Below are 21,453 nucleotides of genomic sequence, written 5' to 3'. Positions count from 1 at the left end.
TTTTTATGAATTAATGTTTGTTTTTTCCTGAATGTGACTGTTCAGTATCATCATGGAGATCTACAGTTACACCTCCAATTCTAAAATATATATAGTTTTAGATGTGTCTTAATATTATTAGCAAGGGAGAGGACATTGGGATGCTTATTACACTAGTCCCCAAAGTTCTTTAATAACGCTGTCTTAAAAATTTAGGGGACTCTATTTTAATTGGTTGGTTCATTAAGTTGATTGTTCAATCGTTTAAACCACTAATCATAAACAACTAAGGTGGTAATATCGTGTATCATCATTGGAGATGTATATCAATTTATTGGTACGGGGTTGGAGGGGACAACAGATCTACTCTAATGAGGGGACATTGAATTTTAAATTATACTGATCTTTACACCCCAAAGTTGTATAAACATGATCTCCCATTCGTTGTCTTAGAAATCTTGGTGACTTTTACCATTAATTTGCATCTACATGAATTTATCGCCCATTGTCTTATCCCCTAAGTTCCCTAAAAAAGAGCCAGTAGAGATAAGATGGTATAAATAAGGGGGGGGGGGGGAAGTTTTGACACATTTGCGTAAACCTGGCACCTAGGCTTTATCTTTTGACTGAGAGGATAGGTTATTAATGATAAAATCATTCTTATATGATGAATTTCACGAAGTTTTAAGATTTTTTGGATAGGCCTCCAGGTAATCTCTGTACAGGTAAAATGAAATTTTTTTTTTTAATTTACAGGTCAACTTATAAAACAAAATATGCATCTTTTTTAATATTATTCACATATTTGAAGAAAAAAGATGCATATTTTGTTTTATAAGTTGATTTGTAACTTACATTTTTTTTTTCATTTTTACCTGTACAGAGACCACCTGGAGGCCTGGAGCTCCGGAACCTGGAGGCCTATCCAATAAAATCTTAAAAAACTTCGTGAAATTCATCACATAAGAATTATTTTATCATTAATAACCTATCCTCTCAGTCCAAAGATAAATCCTAGGTGCCAGGTTTACGCAAATGTGTCAAAACTTCCCCCCCCCCCTTGTTCAGAAATCAATTTTGAAAGCAATTCTACTGTGCATATTTTTGCTTAAGCTTCACCTTCACAAATATTGTCGTCCTTGTTGGGTTTAACCTTTCCGATGAATTATAGGATTTCCAGGGAGGGAGGGGACATTGCACTGGTACCCAAAATTTTATAACTATGTTATATTATATTCTTTTGATTAAAACTTTGGTTACTTTTATTGAATATTAATTGGTTGCGTCCAAAATTTTCAACCAATAATTTCAATCTACCGAAGTGGTTATTTTATATATCATCATTGGGGGATGTATATCAATTTATCTTCCATTGTCTTATGCCTTGAGACCACTGAAGATTTCAATATAAAATTTATGCTCCTATAAAGAAGATTGAAATAATTTCAACTTGAAATTTTTATCTTTACAATCTTCATGTTTGACCTTACACTTTATAGATGGGCTAGCTGCTGCGCCCCTGGTATCTGGGGGGAGGATGGGGGAGAGATAAACCTCTCCAGTATGGCTTCGAACACGATTAAAATCCTCTGGATTAGAACCGGTCCTCAGTCATACTGAAAAATCATGAATAGCATCGTTTTACAGTCAATTTTTCCACGAATATTTCGGATCATAAGTGTTAACAATTTGATTTAGATTTTATAATTTTTCATTTTCATACCCGCGGAAAGCGTATAAATAACTATTATATTATCCTAAGACATAGAGTTAAAAATAATTGATTGGTCGTCATAATACAGATCCAACTAATAAGTTTAATGGTTAGTAAAAGATATTAATGTACTTTATATAATGCCAGTTTTGTTTGCCCCGAGAGACCGAAGGCCCAGGCAAACAATTTTTCCTATACATATAAACAATGATGGCATGTTAGTGCTGCGCTACTTAAGAACACGATCAAGTTTGCTTTTCTGCTTACCAGCAACTAGAAATGGAACTAGTTAGTCCAATTCATAGATTGCAAAAATAAGTTTTTTTTCTCTCTCTACTTTTTTTTGTATGGAAAAAGTATTTTTAACATGGATGCCAACATCAAACCATAAAACCGAAATTAGACAAAATAATTAGACTGACTTCAACAAATATAGAGTGACTTCACTTTTTATATGAAAAAACAGAAAGTTAATTTGAAGTCAGAAAAACTTTTGACAAAAATTGCTTTAATTAACCCTTAACAGTCGGGCCCCTTGCCGCACCTTAATCAGTCGGGGGGTCCTTTTTTTACTTAAAAATTTCAAACGGCTGTAATTTTTTATTTTTAAAGCTAGAAGAAATTTTTTTTTGCAGAAAATGTTTATTTTTATTTAAATTTTATGTTTGAAATATCAAAACATAAGTTTCAGCGGCCGCGGCTGTACTTGGCAGCTGCCAGCCGCCAGAGTCGGCGGTCGGCGGGAAAACGGCGGCGGATCTTTATGAAATTTTAATACATTATGTAGACATGTAAGAAAAGCTTAAGTTTAAAATTTGAAGTCTCTAAGTCAAAAATTGCGGCCACAGGAGCATTTTAAAGATTTCTGGAGACCTGGAGGATCAGGACCTGCAGGATCATACCTGGAACCTGAAATTGACTTGAACACCTGTATTTAATATGAGGATGTACTACTAGAGGATATTTTAGTATTTTGGTAAGATAAAATGCTTTGTTTAAGTCAAATACAAATTTTTGTTCTTTACCTGGATGACCCTGCCAGGTTTGCTGGCATCCTGTGCCCGCCAGGATTGAGATATTCAAAAAATTCCAACTCTCAGTTATGTGTCATACCCATACTTAAAAAGTCAAGCAGTTTGGGCTCTTTATCTTTCACACACAGAAAATGAGATAGAAAAAACCGGATGGGGGGGCGTTCAACGCCCCCCCCCTCCCGACCGTTAAGGGTTAAGGACGCTCAATAATATAACTTAAAGACTTATTATATATGTAGATTATGTTATAATAATTAAACTTAATTGTCTCATGAATCACTAACTATCCAGTTTGTATGGTAACAGTAATAAGGCTTTTACATATGTTTGTAAAATTGTTCCAGAAATCTTCATGTATAGGTGGATATTTTGAACTATAAATAGCGTTGCCATTAAAAATATTAATAATGTTAATTGTCGGTTAAATGCCTCAAAAAAATACCCCTCACTTATAACCAACATCGTACTTTCATTTATGATTTATTTGTGTTTTTTACAAAACTTTTATAAAGGTTGTGCTAAAATTCCGTAAAGGTGTGAGTTTTAAGGCTTAAAACAGAAGTAGAAAAATAAAATTTTGGTAACTTTAAAACAATTTTCAATTAGGAATACACATATTTAGTGAATATTATGGTTCTACTGTTTTTAAGCCTTAAAACTCACACCTTTACGGAATTTTAGCATAACCTACCACCCCCTTTCTCCCTGTATATATAACTAGCGGCTACGCCCCTAGAGGCCTCTAGTGGCACTTTAAATGTTTTTGTTTGTTAAAGTTAATTTTTTATGTACGATACCTCTTTATTTGACGTTGAAGTCTCCCCTAAATTTTAAAAATTTTTGATATTTTTGTCATTTCTCTTGGGAGGGTGGTGGTACCCTCCCCCAAAATAGTTATAAACCTTCCCGGGACTTATGAGAAGCTACCCTGTTAAGGAGAACCCGATCGGTTCAGCGGTTAGCGAGATCCTTCGGTACAAACACACAAACACACAGACAAACACACAAACACACAGACATCCTGTTACTTTAGTATAAGGATTCCTAGGAATATATGTGTATGATCGAATATTACAAACTTTTACACAACAAGGAAAACTTTATCCATAAAATCAGGGAGGGAGGGGACATTAATATAAGAATAATAATGGTTCCTAAAGTTTTATAAACACCTTCTCTTATCTGCAGATTACGGTAATTGCCGTTGGGGGCGTTAAACAATTTATCTTCCATTGTTTTATCTCTCTGATCGCAATTAGTAGAATATATAAAGAATCATATTTATATAGAACATTATTTCTAGTTAAAGGAAAGCTTTTACAACAAACATATCCTATGTAGTCAAAAACAATTTCATGTTTATTTTGTTTAGTCTCGACTCTTTCTATAATTGCCTATCCTGTAAAAATATATTAAAGATCCAGCTCTAAGCCATAATATATTGTGGTTTGGTTAATTCTTAAAATAACAAATCAAAAGTATAATGATTTTTGATAGGTTAGGGTTTTGAATGGCATTCTGTTTTTTTTTAACCTTACGTTTATATGTAATTTACAATAATATTCATGAAGAAACTTTTTACATCAGAGACCTATTAGGGTGCTAGTTATAAAAATGGATATATTATTACTTGGATTCTTACACCAGATTTTCTAGAAAAAAGTAAAACTTGCAGTAGGTGAAAATAAAAATTTCTCCCTTCATCCCCTATACACCTTTCCTTCTTCCGGATGAATGATGTGACCATTAAACAAGTTCCATGTTAGCAAGCTAAATTGTCAAAAATTTTCCCCCTATCCTAATATCTATGTCTACTTACATCTATTTTTATATGTATCCTTTACTCTTTTAATCATTTGTAATAATATTCATGAATAAATACTTTTTACATCAGAGACCTATTAGGGTGTTAGCTATAAATAACTTTTTTATGCAGTGTACTGTACATGACAAGGCTCAGCAACCATGCCTTCAGATATACGGCTGCATGAGGCTAAATAATAATATGACTGAGGCTGATGGTAGATTTGTTGGTTGTTGCTAATGTTTATTTTGTTGTTTATTTAAGAAAAAATACTAAACACGGGGTTATATTGACAGGAGAATATTTGTTGTCAATTCAGGTTGCTAATATGAACCTCATTTATATATAAGTTTGTTCATTCAGTAGAAAGGAAGGTAATGGCGTAAAGAGAGTGGATGTGAGGTAACATTATTATAGCCAGCTGGGAGTATCACTTTATTAGAGCATGTTTAATAGGGTAACTCAGCTAAATGTGTCAAGGTATACTTCTGATGAGAATTTATTTTGTAATCTTTTTTCTCGTATTCATTCGAATCCGGTGGATAGGAACCGGTTCTCATCCATACGAAAAAACTATGTCTAGCATCGTATTATATGCAGCTTTCTACGAATATAAAAATGTACAATCATAATATTAAAACCAGTTTTTTAGCTGGTGCCTTTGGCACCCTGGGGCTAAAAAAACTAGTTTTAATCTCATAATTGTACATTCCATATCCATGGAAAGCCGTTTATAATACGATGCGAGAAATAACTATTACATCAGAGATTTATTTTGTTGTAAGTTATAGATAACTTTTTGTTGTAGTGTACCTACCACTCAATTTAGTTTATCTGTTATAAGTAATTCTAAAATCAAAAAATTGTAAGTAGACTTTCTAAATAAAGTTTCTCTGTGAATAAGTTTAATTTGATTTGATTTTCTTGTACAGAAGGTTGGTGAATTTTTTTTTTGCCTTTGATTTCTTAAACTAATAAACTATATTTCTATTTATATAAAAATTGAAATAAAATGCAGAAGGTGTGTTAGGATTGCTTGGGTACTTGAATGAAGGGCATACACAAAACATTATTTTATCTTCTTCACAAATAGAAAGATAGATGATTATTATATAATGTAATTACAGTGAACTTTTGTAGAAAGAAAAGTTAACCAAAAAGATAATTGGGTTATTCCTAAGAAAAAAGTAAGTAACATACACAACTACAATTTTTCTTGTTATTCTGTCCTAAAAATATAAAAATCTGTCTGTTTGTATTTTTTTAAAAGAAAAAAACAGTATTTTTTCAGCTGCTAACTTAAATAAACTGCTGATTTTTTGTCCAAAATAAAATCATATTCCTAAAAGGACAGGAAAGAATAAGATTTCCATGGGAGGCAATTATTTGTCCAGCTGCTAAACACCGTCTTTGAAAATTCTTTAGGTATTATATTAATGTGATTGCCTTTACTTTAAAACACACTTAATCTTTTCAATCAATCAATAATGCTAAAGATGTAAAACAGGTTAAGTGTGAATGAGATATAATTCTTGTTTTTGTGAAAATGCCACCAAATCTATACAATTGTCTTTTTTACATTTGTCAGTATTTGCTGTGCTTGATTTTTAAAATTTTTTATTCTTCACCAATTTAAATTGACTTATTTAGTCTGTCTATTTTAGAAGGTAACATTCAATAAGTTACACAGCAGTTCCATAAGGAAGTTTAAGACAATTATAATACACTTATTTCTTAAAATAATTTAAGATAATACTTATTAAGGGAATGAGTTTCTAGCATGAATTGTTTATAGTCACCTCAGAGTATCTTCTTGGAGGCTATTTCTATTATCTTCAGCACCCTCTGGTGACTGCAGCCGTAGTGACCTTAAATTTATAATAAAAATTGTAGAAACAATAAAAGGTTTTTTATTCATAAAAAAACTGTTGTTTTAATAACACACAATAATGAAATGCAAAGGAATAAAAATGGCCAGATGGGATAAATAACCTCCATTACAACCCCACTGCGACATTTTGGGATACTATTACAATACCCCCCCTAAATTCTTTAAAAGGGGGTAAATTCACATTAAACGCTGGGAAATTTTTTTTGAGAGTTTCAGAATTTCTGTGCCACCCTCTAATTGAATGTAAAATGTTAAGGGGGGGGGGGGGTGTAAAATCTGATTTATTTCCAAACTATATAACTTACCTTGGAAGGGTAAGACTAGTAGGACGGGTAAGCAAATCTTGATTTCTGTTAATAGCTGAATTTTCATTAACACTACGTCTTTCAAAATCCTAGATAAGATAGATAGATAAATAGAGGGTGGGTGGAAGGCTTGCGCGTACGCTAGGGTTGATACCCCTCCCTAACTTTAAGGGTGGTAAACTGAAGGGGTTTCAAAGTTTGAGAGGGGTTGATAAGAGATTTTGTGTATATTCTCTTAAACAGAAAAATAGACCTCGGAATCACAACAACTTAAAATTTGTGGCTTCTAGCAGCCTACATATAACCATAATAAACCTGACCAAAAATATGAATAGAAATTTGTTATTTATCGTATATAAAAATGTACAATCATAAGATTAAAACTAGTTTATTTAGCCGGTGCCTTAGTTAACTAGTTTTAATCTTATAATTGTACATTCTATATCCGCGGAAAGCCGTTTATAATACGATGAAAGAAATAACTATTTTAATTTAGTGGTCGTTTTCAAGTTCAATGGAAATTGATAGATTTGCTAATTGTTGAAAGATAGATTTGTTGACTGTCAAATATAACAAGGACGATAACATCAATAAGCAGCAGTGGAACAAAAAAATTTATAGTATAAGTTAATACGCCCCTAGCATTTAGGGGCTATGTATTCAAAGGAATAGAGAAAATAGCTGAAAAACCTACAAACACGTTATAATTTGAAAATAAAATAACCTAAAACCATCAAAGGGCCTATATGTAGCTATACAAAAATAGAGAACCCAAACGTTTTAGTAGTTATTGAGATCTTAAGCTTCAGACAAAAAACTTTCTAATTAAATGATGAAGCTAATTTTTCAAAAAAATATAATTCTATATCATAGCATATGATTAAATAACACAGGAAAAAATACATAAGTCTATCTAAAAAAGAAGTCAAGAAAAAAATATTTTCAGAGTCAATTTAAAAAAAGTTGTGGATATTTGGAGTTAAAGAGTAGCTTCGTTTCTGGCAAGAAGTAAGAAAGAAAGATAGACTAATAAGAAACTTACATTTGTAACTTTTACATAATGATCAAAGATGACAACATCCTTAGAAGCAAAACTCAATAAATTAAACAGTAGGACAAACAAGCATTAATAAATTATATGGCGTTGCTACAAAAGACCAACACTACAAAAGACCAACAAGAGTTCCTACAAATGACCAACACCTACAAAAGACCAACACTACAAAAGACCAACACCTACAAAAGACCAACACCTACAAAAATCGTAATGATGGAAGGTCTAAAGCTGCAAATGGTCTACCATTATATCTGTATTAATCAAATTAATAACATGAATGCTAGAAATAGATTATAAAATTATTTTTTTTGTATCAATGTAATGAAATGCAGTGAAAGCTATTTCAACATTGAAGAACTAGCGGCTGCGCCCCTAGAATCAAGGGGCTCTGTATTAGAAGGGGCAGAATAGGGCAGGAAAATAGCCCAAAACTATCCAAGGACGTAAATCTGAAATAAGAATAGACTAGAACCATACCAGGACCTACACATAGCTTCATTGTAAAGGAGAATATCAAGGGAAGGTTTACAACTTTTTTGGGATAGGGCGCACTCCAAAGAGAAATTTCCCCTTGAAACATATATATTTCAGTGCCGCTAGAGGCCAATAGGGGCGTAGCCACTAGCACATAGATAGAGAAATAAAAATATATATCTGCAATATCAATAAGCATAAATGTCAGGGAGGGAGGGGACATTTGGCTGTTTATTACAATGGTCCCCCAAAGTTTTATAATAACGTTTTCTTATTAGGAGGCTCAACAACTTTGGAGACTTTTGTTGAATTTTGGTTGTTTGCTTCATTAAGTTGAGTGTTAAACTTTCAACCAATAATTGTAATCTACAGAAGGGGTAACGTTATGTATCATCATTGGGGATGTACAACAAGTACTCGGCCATCGCCTTATCTCTTTAAATTCCTGATAAATGTACAAGTTTTTTAGTTTCTCCAGTATTTTATTTCATCTTCAAGTAACTGAAGGAAAAGTATTTTAAAATCACTGAAGTATGAGAAAACAAGGATGACAACATCCATAAAAGCGAAGCTTTAATATAAGAAGGAAGGACAAACGAACAATAACTCTTGTAGAATTTGTAAGAATTTGATAAGCAGAACATTAATTTGTAAGTCTAAATAAAATTAAACATGAATTGAAAAAGGACATTATTTCATTTTTAGGATTTAATTATAGAGTTGCTTCGCTTATAATATTGGTTCTTGATGTCCAAGGAACCTTCATTCCGAAAAATCTGATGAATAGAACAATTATCCGTTATGGACGGACGGACAATCCATAATTATAGAAAAGCTTCCATACAAGATAAAAAACATCCATTAGTAGCAAAGCAAAAAACAAATAACGGATGGAAATACTGACTAATTAATTTAAAGTGCAGATGTTCAGTGATAATAAATAATGAATAAAAATCACATGACCGAATGGATGTAGGATTTTTTCACAAAAAAATTTATACCGTCCATAATGAATAACAGCTAATAAGGTAAATAACGACGCTGCCTTTACCCCTCCCCTCCTACTGGATAAAAAAAAACTGATTAATAAATGACATGGGAAAAAGTAACCTAAACTGACAACAATTTTTTCCCTGTCATAATATTCACGTATATTCTACATCCATTATAGCAGACAGGAAAATCACACTTCCCCCATACTGACTGACTGACTGACGGACGGACAGACAAAGTGAATTATAGAGTAAATTTGCAGCAATTTTCCAAAAACGCTAAGAAACTTCTTGATAAAAACATATTTTTGTTCCTACTATCTCAAATAAAAAAATTGCTTACAAAAAAGTAAAAAGTATACCTAGTTGATATTTTTCTAAAGTACAGCATTAAGTTAATAGTTGCAGATAATTACTTTTTATGCAACTGTCCTTTCCTTTCTTTATAGTAGCAAAGATACTATAAAACTATTACACTAGTCCCCAAAAATTTAGAATAACAACTTTAGGGACTTTTATTGAAATTTGATTGGTTGGTTCATTAAGTTGAATGTTCAAACGTTTCGGCCACTAATTTCAATCTACAGACTCTAATTTTGTAAATAATCATTGGAGATTCACATCATTGTTGTTTGTACTTCAACCTATATAAAAGTTTTAAAACCCGAGAGAAACACCTTTAGCCCCCGACTAAATATTTTTAGAATATAAAAAGAGAAAAAAATTGAACCTTATTTCCAGTATGGCTTCCAAACCGATTAATATCCACTGGATTAGAACCGGTTCTCACCGATACTGAAAATTCATATATAGCATCGTATTACAGACAATATTCTACTAATATTAAAATCAAAATTATAAAATAAATCTCAGTTTTGTTAGCCTGGGACTTCGGCCCGCCGGGTCTAACAGAACTTGTAACTTTTTTTAATATCCGCGGAAAGCTGTCTGTAATACGATATTCTACTTAGTTACATTTTGAACTAATATTGTCCTTGTTATTTTGACAGCAGAGCTGATAAGTAAATTGTAGAAAGAATCCTAAGTACTTATACTCAGGCATATAAAGGGATAAGACAATGACCGATAAATTGATGTACATCCCCAAATATGATTACTCTTCTGTAAATTACTATTAAAATGTTTGGATACTCAACTTCATGAATCAACCAATCAAATTTCAATAAAAGTTGACTAGTAAATTGTAGAAAGAATTCCAAGTGTACTTATACTACCCAGGGATCTAAAGGGATAAGACAATGACTGATAAATTGATGTACATCCCCAATTATGATTACCCTTCTGTAAATTACTATTAAAATGTTTGGATACTCAACTTCATGAATCAACCAATCAAAATTCAATAAAAGTTGACAAGTAAATTCTAGAAAGAATTCTAAGTGTACTTATAACCAGGGATCTAAAGGGATAAGACAATGACAGATATATTGATGTACATCCCCAATTATGATTACTCTTCTGTAAATTACTATTAAAATGTTTGGATACTCAACTTCATGAATCAACCAATCAAATTTTAATAAAAGTTGACAAGTAAATTCTAGAAAGAATTCTAAGTGTACTTATACCCAGGGATCTAAAGGGATAAGACAATGACATATAAATTGACGTACATTCCAAATGTTGATACACAAAATTACCCCTTCTGTAGATTACAATTAGTGGTTGAAACGCTAAGACACTCAATTTCGTGAACCATCAAATCAAAATTCAATAAAAGTCCCCAAAGTTGTTAAGCGAACTAAATGAACTATAAAAAAAATTTCGCGGATTTTTTAAAAAGGGCCAATTAAAAAAGTTAATTTTTACATTTTCCATTAATGGACTTTAAGGCTGTGCAGTGCAAACCGCCTAAATGGGTATTTTCAAAAACATGGAATTTTTTCAGCCTACCCGTGTGTAATAAACAGCCCAAAGTCCCCTCCCTTCCTGACGTATACATGAAACAGGTACAGGTATTAAAGGATTTCATTTGGTTTACAAAATTTTGAGAATCGTCCTACTTTTTTAATACCTGTGCAAATAAGAATAATTAGAAGGAGAAACAAGTTTCTCGGCTCCTATTCAAGATAGACAGTTGAAATTTCAAGTCAACGTTCACCTCATTATGGAGGATATTATTATTTAAGCATAAAACATCCATGCAGTTCGGACTGCTTTTTAGCCGCTTTTGTCTTAACACTCATTGCTACATATTGTGGTCTGATTTTAATAATTTACATAATAAATGTCCCTAACCTAAAATGTTCTCAAATTAAAGAGTACATTTTAGAGAGTACACCTCTAGAAATATAATTCTATGTCATTAACAGAAGAATAAAACATTTTCACATTCTCATCATTAATATTTCATTTTCATTCTATTTTATTCAGTGAGGAAGGGTACACTGAGTTGTTTATTACACTGCACTGGCCCAAACAGTTTTTTAACAACATTTTCGTATTTGTTGGCTTAACCACTTTGGGAACTTTTTTTGAATTCTGATTGGTTGGTTCATAACTTGTTGATTGTCCAAACGTTTCAACCACTTTTTGTAATCTGCAGAAGGAGTTAATTTTGTGTCTCATCATTGGGGATGTACATCAATTTAACGGCTACTGTCTTATCCCTTTAGATACCTGATTTCATTTTAGATTCATTCAAAAGATAGATTGGAAAATTTTATAAAAAAGAGTATTTCAATTACAATAATTAGAGATATTTTTGCTTTATCCTTTAACTAGTGGCTTCGCCCCTAGCCTCTAGGGGCTTTGCCCCAAGAGGTGATAAAATTTTTTTTTGGGGAAATTCGTAAAAGGACCAAGGAAATCTTCAGCAAAAAAAAATGGGGAGATTTTTTTTTTTTGGGGGGGGTGGGGGGTGTCCCACCCCCCAAGAAAATGGCCTAAAACCACCACAGGACCAGTAGGTATATTCCCTGAAGAGTAGAATCCGATCGGGTTAGTGGTTACCGAGATTTTAAGGGACGGACAGACAGACGGACGGAGAGACATCGTTCTACTTTGTATTATAGATAATACACTATGTAACCTTACTGTCAAAGATCGTAAATTAGGGGTAGGTGGTATAGTGGGCAATACCATTAAATCCTCAGGGCTAACAAAACTGGTTTATTCTTTTTATTTTATTTGAAATTAAATCTTTTTTTTATCCGCGAAAAGCTGTTTAAAAAAACGATGCGATAAATATCTGACCTGTATTAATTCACTGGATGATCTAGTTGTTGAACATTTACATCTAACATAATACATAATTAATTATCTAGTTTAGGAATTTGATAATTTTATCAATCAATATTATTTTCAGCAATATTTATTGTTAATTAGCGGCTGGCTACGCCTCTAGAGGCCTCTAAATGGGGGGATCAAAACTGTAAATTTTAGTTTGAAAATGAGTAGGGGTTTATTATTTAGGGCTGATTTCTCTGAGTAGGGTGGTGATAACCTATCCAAAAAAAGTTGTAAAACTTCCCCGGAACTATGATTCATTGAATTGAGTTCAATAAATCCATTTTAATTATGCATTCCTGTGATGATGCCTGGCCCTCCTGGCCGCTCCAGGCCTATACCAAGACTCAATCTGGTTGTAGCACAAGTTGCCACTAGTTGTGTTGCCATTGTAGCAGATATTGCCATTGCTTCCACTACCTCCTAAATACATGAATATTCAGGGATCTTAAGGGATAAGACAATGGTCTATAAATTACTCCTAGGACAGCAATGCTAGTTGTGTTGCCATTGTAGCAGATATTGCCATTGCTTCCACTACATTCTAAATTCATAAATGATCAAGGATCTTAAGGGATAAGACAATGGTCTATAAATTACTCCTAAGACAGCACTGCTAACTGTGTTGCCATTGTAGCAGATATTGCCATTGCTTCCACTACCTCCTAAAATACATAAATAATCAGGGATCTTAAGAGATAAGACAATGGTCTATAAATTACTCCTAGAAAAGAACTGCTAGTTGTGTTGCCATTGTAGCATATATTGAATCCAACAAATGAGAGAAAATGTTTGTAAAACTTTTGGTCTAATATAATTTACTGTGCAATGTGCCCTCAATGATACAAAAAGGACAACATATAGCGAATCACATAAAAATACAAGTCAAACAGTCGGACAAATTTTAACAGATATTTCAGGCGTTTATCTTAAAAGCAGCTTAAAAAATCATTATTTCTTCTTAAAAGCTGTATTAATTATTAAAAGGATTACATATAACATACAAGCAGACTAAGTAAGCTATCTAGCTCAATACAAATAGACTAATGGATAAAGTTAGCTTTAGATTAGATGTTTATTTGTTATAGGAATCTTCACACCAAAGATCGGCCGTATATCTGTAACAATAGCCGAGTAAATCATATTTCTCCTGTTGAACAGAAAGACGTACACCTAAAGCTTTCTTAATAAAACTATCTATAATCAGAGATCTAAAGGGATAAGCCGATGGACGATAAATTGACTATATCCCCAATGATGATACATAGAATCACCACTTCTATAGTGGCTGAAACATTTGGATATTCAACTTAATGAACCAACGAATTTGAATTCAATGAAAGTCCCCAAAGTTGGTTAGCCAACGTAAAAAATAATGCTATCATAAAACTTTGGGGACTAGTGTAATAGACAGCTCAATGTCCCCTCCCTCCTCCCTGATGTATCATACCTGGAAGAGCAGCTGTTGTGGATGGTGGGGGTGGATAGAAGGAATGGTGGGGATGGTTGGTTTGTGAATGGTGGGGTGGGCACCTATGCCCCCCTCCTGTACACCACATAGGACCCTGAATAGATATATAATATTTGTGAATGGTGGGGCGGGCACCCATGCCCCCCTCCTGTACACCACATAGGACCCTGAATAGATATACAGCATGACCCTCAAAAAAGTATTTTTAAGCATCTGCAGCCCTTATTTCTCAATGAATTATAAAAAAGTGCATATGTCCTTGTTCTCCATAGTATTCCACATAAGTAGATATGAAAACATTTTTTTTACCTCTATTAACACCGGAGATTTTTAGAGCTAAAGTTTTGAAAAAGTGACTGAGGAAAAAGTAACTTTTAACATGAAACGACTTTTTTAGCAAAATTAAGGTAGAAATCCTTTTTTTTTGTTACTAGCAGAAACTTTATACAAAAATAAAATAAAAAATTTAGTTTTTGAGTAAAAAGCATTTTTTTACACATATTTTTTGAGTCTTTTTAGTTTAATGATATTTTGAAAAACTTACTTATTAGGCAAAATTGTTTAAGATTAAAAAACCAAATAAATCTTTATGAATATAGCAGGAAAATTGTTTTTGTTTCACAATCCTAACTTTAATAACAAAAAAGTTATAAAGAAAATAAAATTAAAACATAATGATTTTTTTGTCTAAAAAGCTTAATTAACCCCCTATTAAATTATTGAGATGTCAGAAAAGTAGGCGGAGCAACTGTCATAATTAATCCTTTTCTCAAATAAGGGTTAATAAATGACCTAAAATTTGCAAATAATCAATTCATTCAGTAGTATTTTTAGCCATTAAAAATTTATATTTTTTGGTGGAATAAAAAAGAAATAATTAGTTAACTTGTTTTTCTTTGTGTATCATTATTCAGTTGCCAGAAAAACATAATATAACCATCCAAAAAATAAGAGAAACAAAAAAAAATTCTTTTTCTCAGTCACTTTTTCAAAACTTTAGCTCTAAAAATCTCCGGTGTTAATGGAGGTAAAAAAAATATTTTTATATCTACTTATGTGGAATACTATGGAGAACAAGAAAATAAGCATTTTTTTATAATTCATTGAGAAATAAGGGCTGCAGATGCTTAAAAATACTTTTTTGAGGGTCATGCTGTATAATATTTGTGAATGGTGGGGTGGGCACCCATGTCCCCCGCCTGTACACCATACAGGACCCTGAATAGATATATAATATTTGTGAATGATGAGGTGGGCACCCATGTCCCCCTCCTGTACACCATACAGGACCCTGAAAGGATATATAATATTTGTAGATATTATGACTGGGAAAATACTGTCATCAAGTTAGATTGCTAACTTATGACTCATTTATTGATCGGTTCGTTCATCCAGTATGAGGGTAGGAGATGGATTTTAAATTTTCAAGTTTAGAGAAGGGGTGGTTACCATTGCAGGGGTCATACCTGTGGTGCCCCAACCGTGTGGGGCTATCCAGTGCCCAATAAATTCTAACCTCACCTGCCCAAAATTTTAAACAAAACCCTCCAACCATTTATTTTTAATTTATTTAAAAATAAAAAAGGGGGGGAGGCAATAATCATATGTAATTTGTATTGAATTTTTCTATCTATTTGTCAACTGTACAATTAATGGCGTTGCAGCAAAAGAATTAATCAAACGAAAAACATAAGAACTGATGTAATAATTTTTTTATAATTATGCCTTTTTTTAGGATTAGTTTTTTATGTATGATTGGGTCGTTTGTAGGATTAGGTCTTTTGCAGCAACCCCTAATTAATAAAAAAAACCTTAGGTAGAAGAGTGAATATATCATCTGTTTGTATGTACATATCTTTGGTTTGTCTCTTATTTGCTTCTGCAGGTTTTAATCCAGATTTTTTTTCATCTTACTATTAAATCAGTAAACTAATTCATCAACAGTCATCCGGTAGACCGAATTTGTATAACTTTAAAAAGATAACATACCCTCTAAAAAACTGCTTCAATATTTTATTTTAAAAATCTCTTTTATTTGTACATATTAATTAGAAAAAACCTTTAAAAATATTATAACTGCTAAACTCAAAAAAAATCAAAGTATAAAATGTAACCTCTTTTGTGCAAATTTAACTATTTTTGCTAATATTCTATTAACTTTCCTTTCTATGGAGTTTAATCTCTATAATTTATATAGAATTTTTTTCCTGTTAGATTCAGGTATCTTGAGGGATAAGAGAATAAAATATTAACTTATGTACATCCCCAATGATGATACACAAAATTTTCCCTTTCTGTAGATTATAAACCTTTGGTTGTAACTTTGTTCACTAATAGTTTGGAACCAACCAATAACAATTCAACAAAAGTACCCGAATTGTTATATCCAATGACATTGGAAACCAGTGTAATTTACAGTCCAATTTTTCTTACTCCCTGCATTAGAGTACACTATGTTAATGTAATTTATTCTGATCCAATGTTATGTGGTATGGCAAACTATACAGCTATAATATGTTGAACAATCTCAATAATTTGGGTACAACACATTCTTGCACAAATTTATGAAGATTGCCAATATTACTCATCTTTTGTGATACAAGATATTAATTTTGTATTGGATGTATTTGACATAATTATTTATAATTTTATATTTATGACTGAATATGTGTACAGAATTTTTATAAATTGTTATATGGATTATGCATTCAATAACTAAATATTAATTTATTTTTATTTTAATTTATATTATTCTTTTATGTATGTGTTTAGGAACATAAGTTAACTTTATGAAAAATACTTATATAGGTAATGGGAATTATAACATTACATATTTACTACAAAAGTAGTAATTCTAATGTTTTCCAGTAAAAGCAAAGATATTATAAAAACATATATTTCAGTGTAATTAACATATAGATATTAAAAATGTGTTGTTTGAAATAGAATAAAGTAATACAATTAAGCATAAAAAATTACCACAGTATTGCTTTCATTTCACATAGCTGACAAGATAGGCCAGGTGAAATAGAGTTAGAGTTACTTAAAGTTTTTTATAGCAAGATAAGATTATTCCTCTGCAGTGCAACAGTTAAGGGTTCTGAAAGTCAGAGTTCAACTTTCCCTTGTAGTTTGATTACAGTTAGTCAGAGAAATCATTTGTGGGTGAAATTCCAGTAAAGCCATTACAAATAATAAGATTTGAATAAGTACAGAGTACAATCCTTCATTTGATAAAACTTTCCGGATTGATCTTAAGCACTTTGTTGAAACTGAATTAGAACAACAAGATAAGTAAGAGTGGTAGCAACCATTGCTTTAAGAGTCTCCCTAGTTAGACTGAAAAACTTGCTGCAAGTAAAAGAGACACAACTTTCCAGCTCCAAAGCAGAAATCTGGAGTTTCATCATCTCCTTCACAGTTTCAGCTTCAACGGAATCATTTCTGATCTTCATAGCAGCATCTCTGATCAGATCATAACAATGCTCAAGCTTACCAATGAAAACAGTAAGAAAAAAGCTAAGATCCAAAACAAAAATTAGCATGAAGAAATTGCTGGGATCAGAAACCATCAAGTATGTAGCTATGATAATCAACAACTGATTTAATGAGAATGTTGGCCAGCAAATGGTAGCCATTACTCCTTTATAGAAATTTAGATGTTTAATGCAGTTATGTATTGCTTCTATGGTGATTTTTTCTCTTATTACCTCATTTTTCGCAAGATTTTCCAGATTCAAACAAATAAGTGCAATCAGTAAAAAGGCTGATGAGTAAATAGGTATTTCAAGAAATACCGACCCAGCAAGAATCATTACATCTAATTGCTGAATGCCAATATTGCAAAGCAATGATATCGCATGCCTGTAACAGAAATGTAACCTGTCAAAATAAAAACAGCAAACCCTATTACTTTCAAATAACTGATTCCAATTGCAGATTTTGTTAGATTTGGTCCAAATGTTCTGTGCGTAAGAAATATCAGAAGTGGGGATGAGTAGATACCCAACATGCTAATTACAAATATGACTTCATTTGGAGTAGCAGACATAACAGTGAACAAAGGAGTCAATCTGTATATCACAAGTGCATCAAAGATAATTCCAGCAACAAAGTAAAGCAAGTAAAGCCACACAATCCTGATTTTTCCATCAATCTCACATCTAAATGGCCAAAATCCAATCTTAGCACAGAATTGGAAAATACTCTGAAGTTCCATTGTTGGTTTTCTTTTACCTACTGAAAGAAAAGAGGCCAGGCCAGGCCAGGTTCTTAATAAATTATTATTCCAATTACATACAAAAAAGTATTCTAATTATGTTTCTCTACAATCAAATAATGATAAAGTAAGCATTAAGTTTTTGTAATCATTATTATTATTATATTCTTTTCAACTGTCAACAATTACATTTATTTTCAGACTAGTCAATTTTATTATATGAATAGAATAAAGCCCTTATGTTAGTAAATTAGATTTTTATTTAAATACATCTTAAACTGGTTATTGCAGGAATTAGAATGCTAAAATTAAACATGTAAAATTAGTACAATTTGTGATGACAAATCTTTATACTTGATAATTTTTGCAATCATTATCATCATTTGATTCTTTTCAGCTGTCAACAATTACAATAATTTTCAGACTATTCAAATTTATAATATGAATAGAAAATAGTTCTAATGAAGTAAATTATATCTAATTTGAAAACATTTTAGAAATTAAAGTACTTAAATTGAACATTTATAGTGCATAAATACATTTTAGGTTTCAAGCATAAAAATATTTTTAAAATTAAAAGGAAATTTAAGTACTATTATGCTTGATAAATTTAAGCATATTTGCAATACTATTTTGAATCTAAAATTTTTATTAATGGTATCTTATGAATTTATTTTTTTATCTTTAAGAAAAGTTTGATTTATTTACATGAAAAAATAATTATTTTCTCATGTTCTTTTTAACTTTATAAGAAGATGTAATGTATTATTTGTGAAGATAAATTATTATTGAGTATTGAGCCTATTCTCTGGGAAAGGATCAATTTGTTATCTGCTAAAGTTTAAGTATACAAATCATAAAATTTCAATGCAAGGTTATATTCTTATATTCTTTTCAGAAATTATGAAAGCACTTTTTAATTTAATTATTTTTGATAACTGATAATTTTGGTTTGAATAAAAAGTGCTTTTGTTGGATGTGCATATTAACATTCCTGTAATCATGGAATGTATTAATTTCTATTTTGTTTCTTTATATACTTGTCTTCTTATTTCATTTACTCAATTTATATGTTCCTTAGTCTACCTTATGTACTAATGAACACAATCGTTATCGCTTTGTATTTATATATTTTTGCAATAATTTCTGTAAATCTGGAGGATAACTAAAGATTTAGCACATTTAAGTTTAACCCCTGATGAATCCTTTACTTATGTAATCAATCTTGAAATTATTGCATTAATTACTTGATAAGACTTGTTTAATCTGTTTAATTCAAGGCGACTAAGTGCAGTTTGTATTTGTATATTAGCCCAGAAATGAATATCTTAGAAATAATAATTCTGATTATTTATCTTTCAAAATTATATGATTTAAAAAGGTTTAGATTATAGCCTAATTTTAAAAAATCTGGAATTCCTGATTTATCAATTTGTTGCTCCTGTCTCTCATTTAATGATTCTGTAGAAGATCCTTAAAAAGAAAGTTATCTATAACTAACAATCTAAATCTATTGTTTAGAAATATGAAAAAATAAGTAAAAAAGGAAATGTATGAGATTTTCATTTTAACATTCAATTTGTATTTGTAAACTGAAACTATACAACATAAAGTTATTACCTGTGACCAAAGGAACTAAAGGATCTTGGCTACTTGCTTCTTTTCTACCTATTGGCCTAGTCACCTAAATGTTATTTGTTTTGATTTTTTTATATTAATTTAAAAAAAAGGTACCAAGACTATTTAAAAAATATTTTATTAGTCATTGCGCTTTTGTTTCTTTGAACCATTGAAAGGAAATTGAGGTCAATTCTTTAAAAAATACCATTTTACAAAATGATCTGACTATTGCTAATTCAAATAAGTTCATATAAAGATCCCTAAGAAAACCAAAGCTGGGGTGTAACAAACATTCAAATGGATGAATGTAATGTACAGACAGACAAACTTTTTGGGCACCATAATTTTAAATTTTCCAAATACCATGCAAATGACATGAAAGCATTGAAAAAAATTGTAATATGTGAAAGAAGTAAAATTGCTGAAAATGTACCTGGGGCCTGACACTATTGTTAGCCAAGTTTCCTACACGTGCAATGTGAGTTCCACCATTTCTGTGGCAACATTAAATTGTTTTTTTTTTGTAAAAATTATTTTATTGATTTTAACCATTTTCTAAAATTTTACGAAAAAGTTATTATCACAGTTTTTTAACCTCAAAACAATATGATGTACATTCTACATTTTACTCAAAACCTTTGTTTCTGCTTTTTCCTGATTTCCTCTTTTTAATCATTATAGAAACATTTATCATTATGCTTAGCCAGATAATGGTTTATAAATTTCTTTACATACATTAGATGCACTTGAAGCATAATAAACTTTTTATCCAAGATTATCTAAGACAAATGATGTGCAATGAAGACAAGTTGAAGAATTATATATATATAGAACAAAAATTGGCCCATCAATTTACAAACATTACAGTCAATGTAAAATACATGAAGATTCAGTAATAGAAAGAGTTTTCAACAAAGAAAATTTTCTCTAAACTGTTTATTTATTGTAATTGATTATTTACATTATTTTATCAATTATCTTATCCCCTAATATCCCTGCTTATTACCCATGTATGTATAATATCTCTATTGTATAAAGTTTAAAGCAAAACTCTTTATGTTGGTCAAATCTTATTCTGCCTTTATCTCTGTCATAATTCCAATTTGTTTGACTGCATATTTCTACTTCCACAGAGCATAATCTATCAATCTTTATTTTCTCAGTACTTTCTCCTTCACAAATACATACAATGTAAATATTTATATTTGCTTTGTATAAATAAATATATGCATTTGATTACTACAGTCAGATAGTAAGAAAAACTTTTCCTTCTTTTATTAACTTATTTTGTCATTTTCTTAATAATTCTGTAAGATTGCATATTATTTTTACAACAACTTTATATAAACTAATTTTTTTAGAATCTAATACTTAGATTTTTGCAATCTAAGGAATGATCATTTTTGATGTTTAGGTTTAATAGTTTTAATACTGGAAATATTAGTGGGAAATGAATGGAGAATTGAAATCTATATGCATAATCAAAGGAGAAAGGGTTAATGGCGTGTGGTACATAAATAATATAATTAAGTTTTAATTTCTAATTATTTCTCTTTCTCTTTTGTAATCATTGAAAATTTGGCAACCATTAATTTGTACCAGGAACCTAAAGGGATAAGACAATTGCCAATAAATTCAGTATCT

The 21,453-nt window shown here is 31.0% G+C and overlaps 2 long non-coding RNA genes across 2 annotated transcripts; both read right to left on the bottom strand.

Moving 5' to 3' along the window:
* Window positions 1-27: 27 nt before the first annotated feature.
* On the bottom strand, window positions 28-12,511 carry LOC145325376 (uncharacterized). The gene is made up of 4 exons (XR_013881458.1): window positions 12,467-12,511; window positions 6,728-6,816; window positions 6,331-6,399; window positions 28-80 (listed from the first exon to the last, which is right to left on the bottom strand). It is a non-coding gene; the product is annotated as an uncharacterized LOC145325376 (long non-coding RNA).
* Window positions 12,512-19,608: 7,097 nt separating this feature from the next.
* Window positions 19,609-20,306, bottom strand: LOC145325735 (uncharacterized). Its single transcript, XR_013881559.1, has 3 exons — window positions 20,243-20,306; window positions 19,810-19,873; window positions 19,609-19,662 (listed from the first exon to the last, which is right to left on the bottom strand). It is a non-coding gene; the product is annotated as an uncharacterized LOC145325735 (long non-coding RNA).
* Between the last annotated feature and the right edge of the window lie 1,147 nt (window positions 20,307-21,453).

This window comes from Acartia tonsa, chromosome 8, assembly GCF_053477335.1.
Source record: "Acartia tonsa isolate MP-2025a chromosome 8, ASM5347733v1, whole genome shotgun sequence".
Taxonomy (NCBI): domain Eukaryota; kingdom Metazoa; phylum Arthropoda; class Copepoda; order Calanoida; family Acartiidae; genus Acartia; species Acartia tonsa.
The sequence above is the reverse complement of the archived record's forward strand: the minus strand, read 5'-3'. Positions and strand labels throughout refer to the sequence as shown.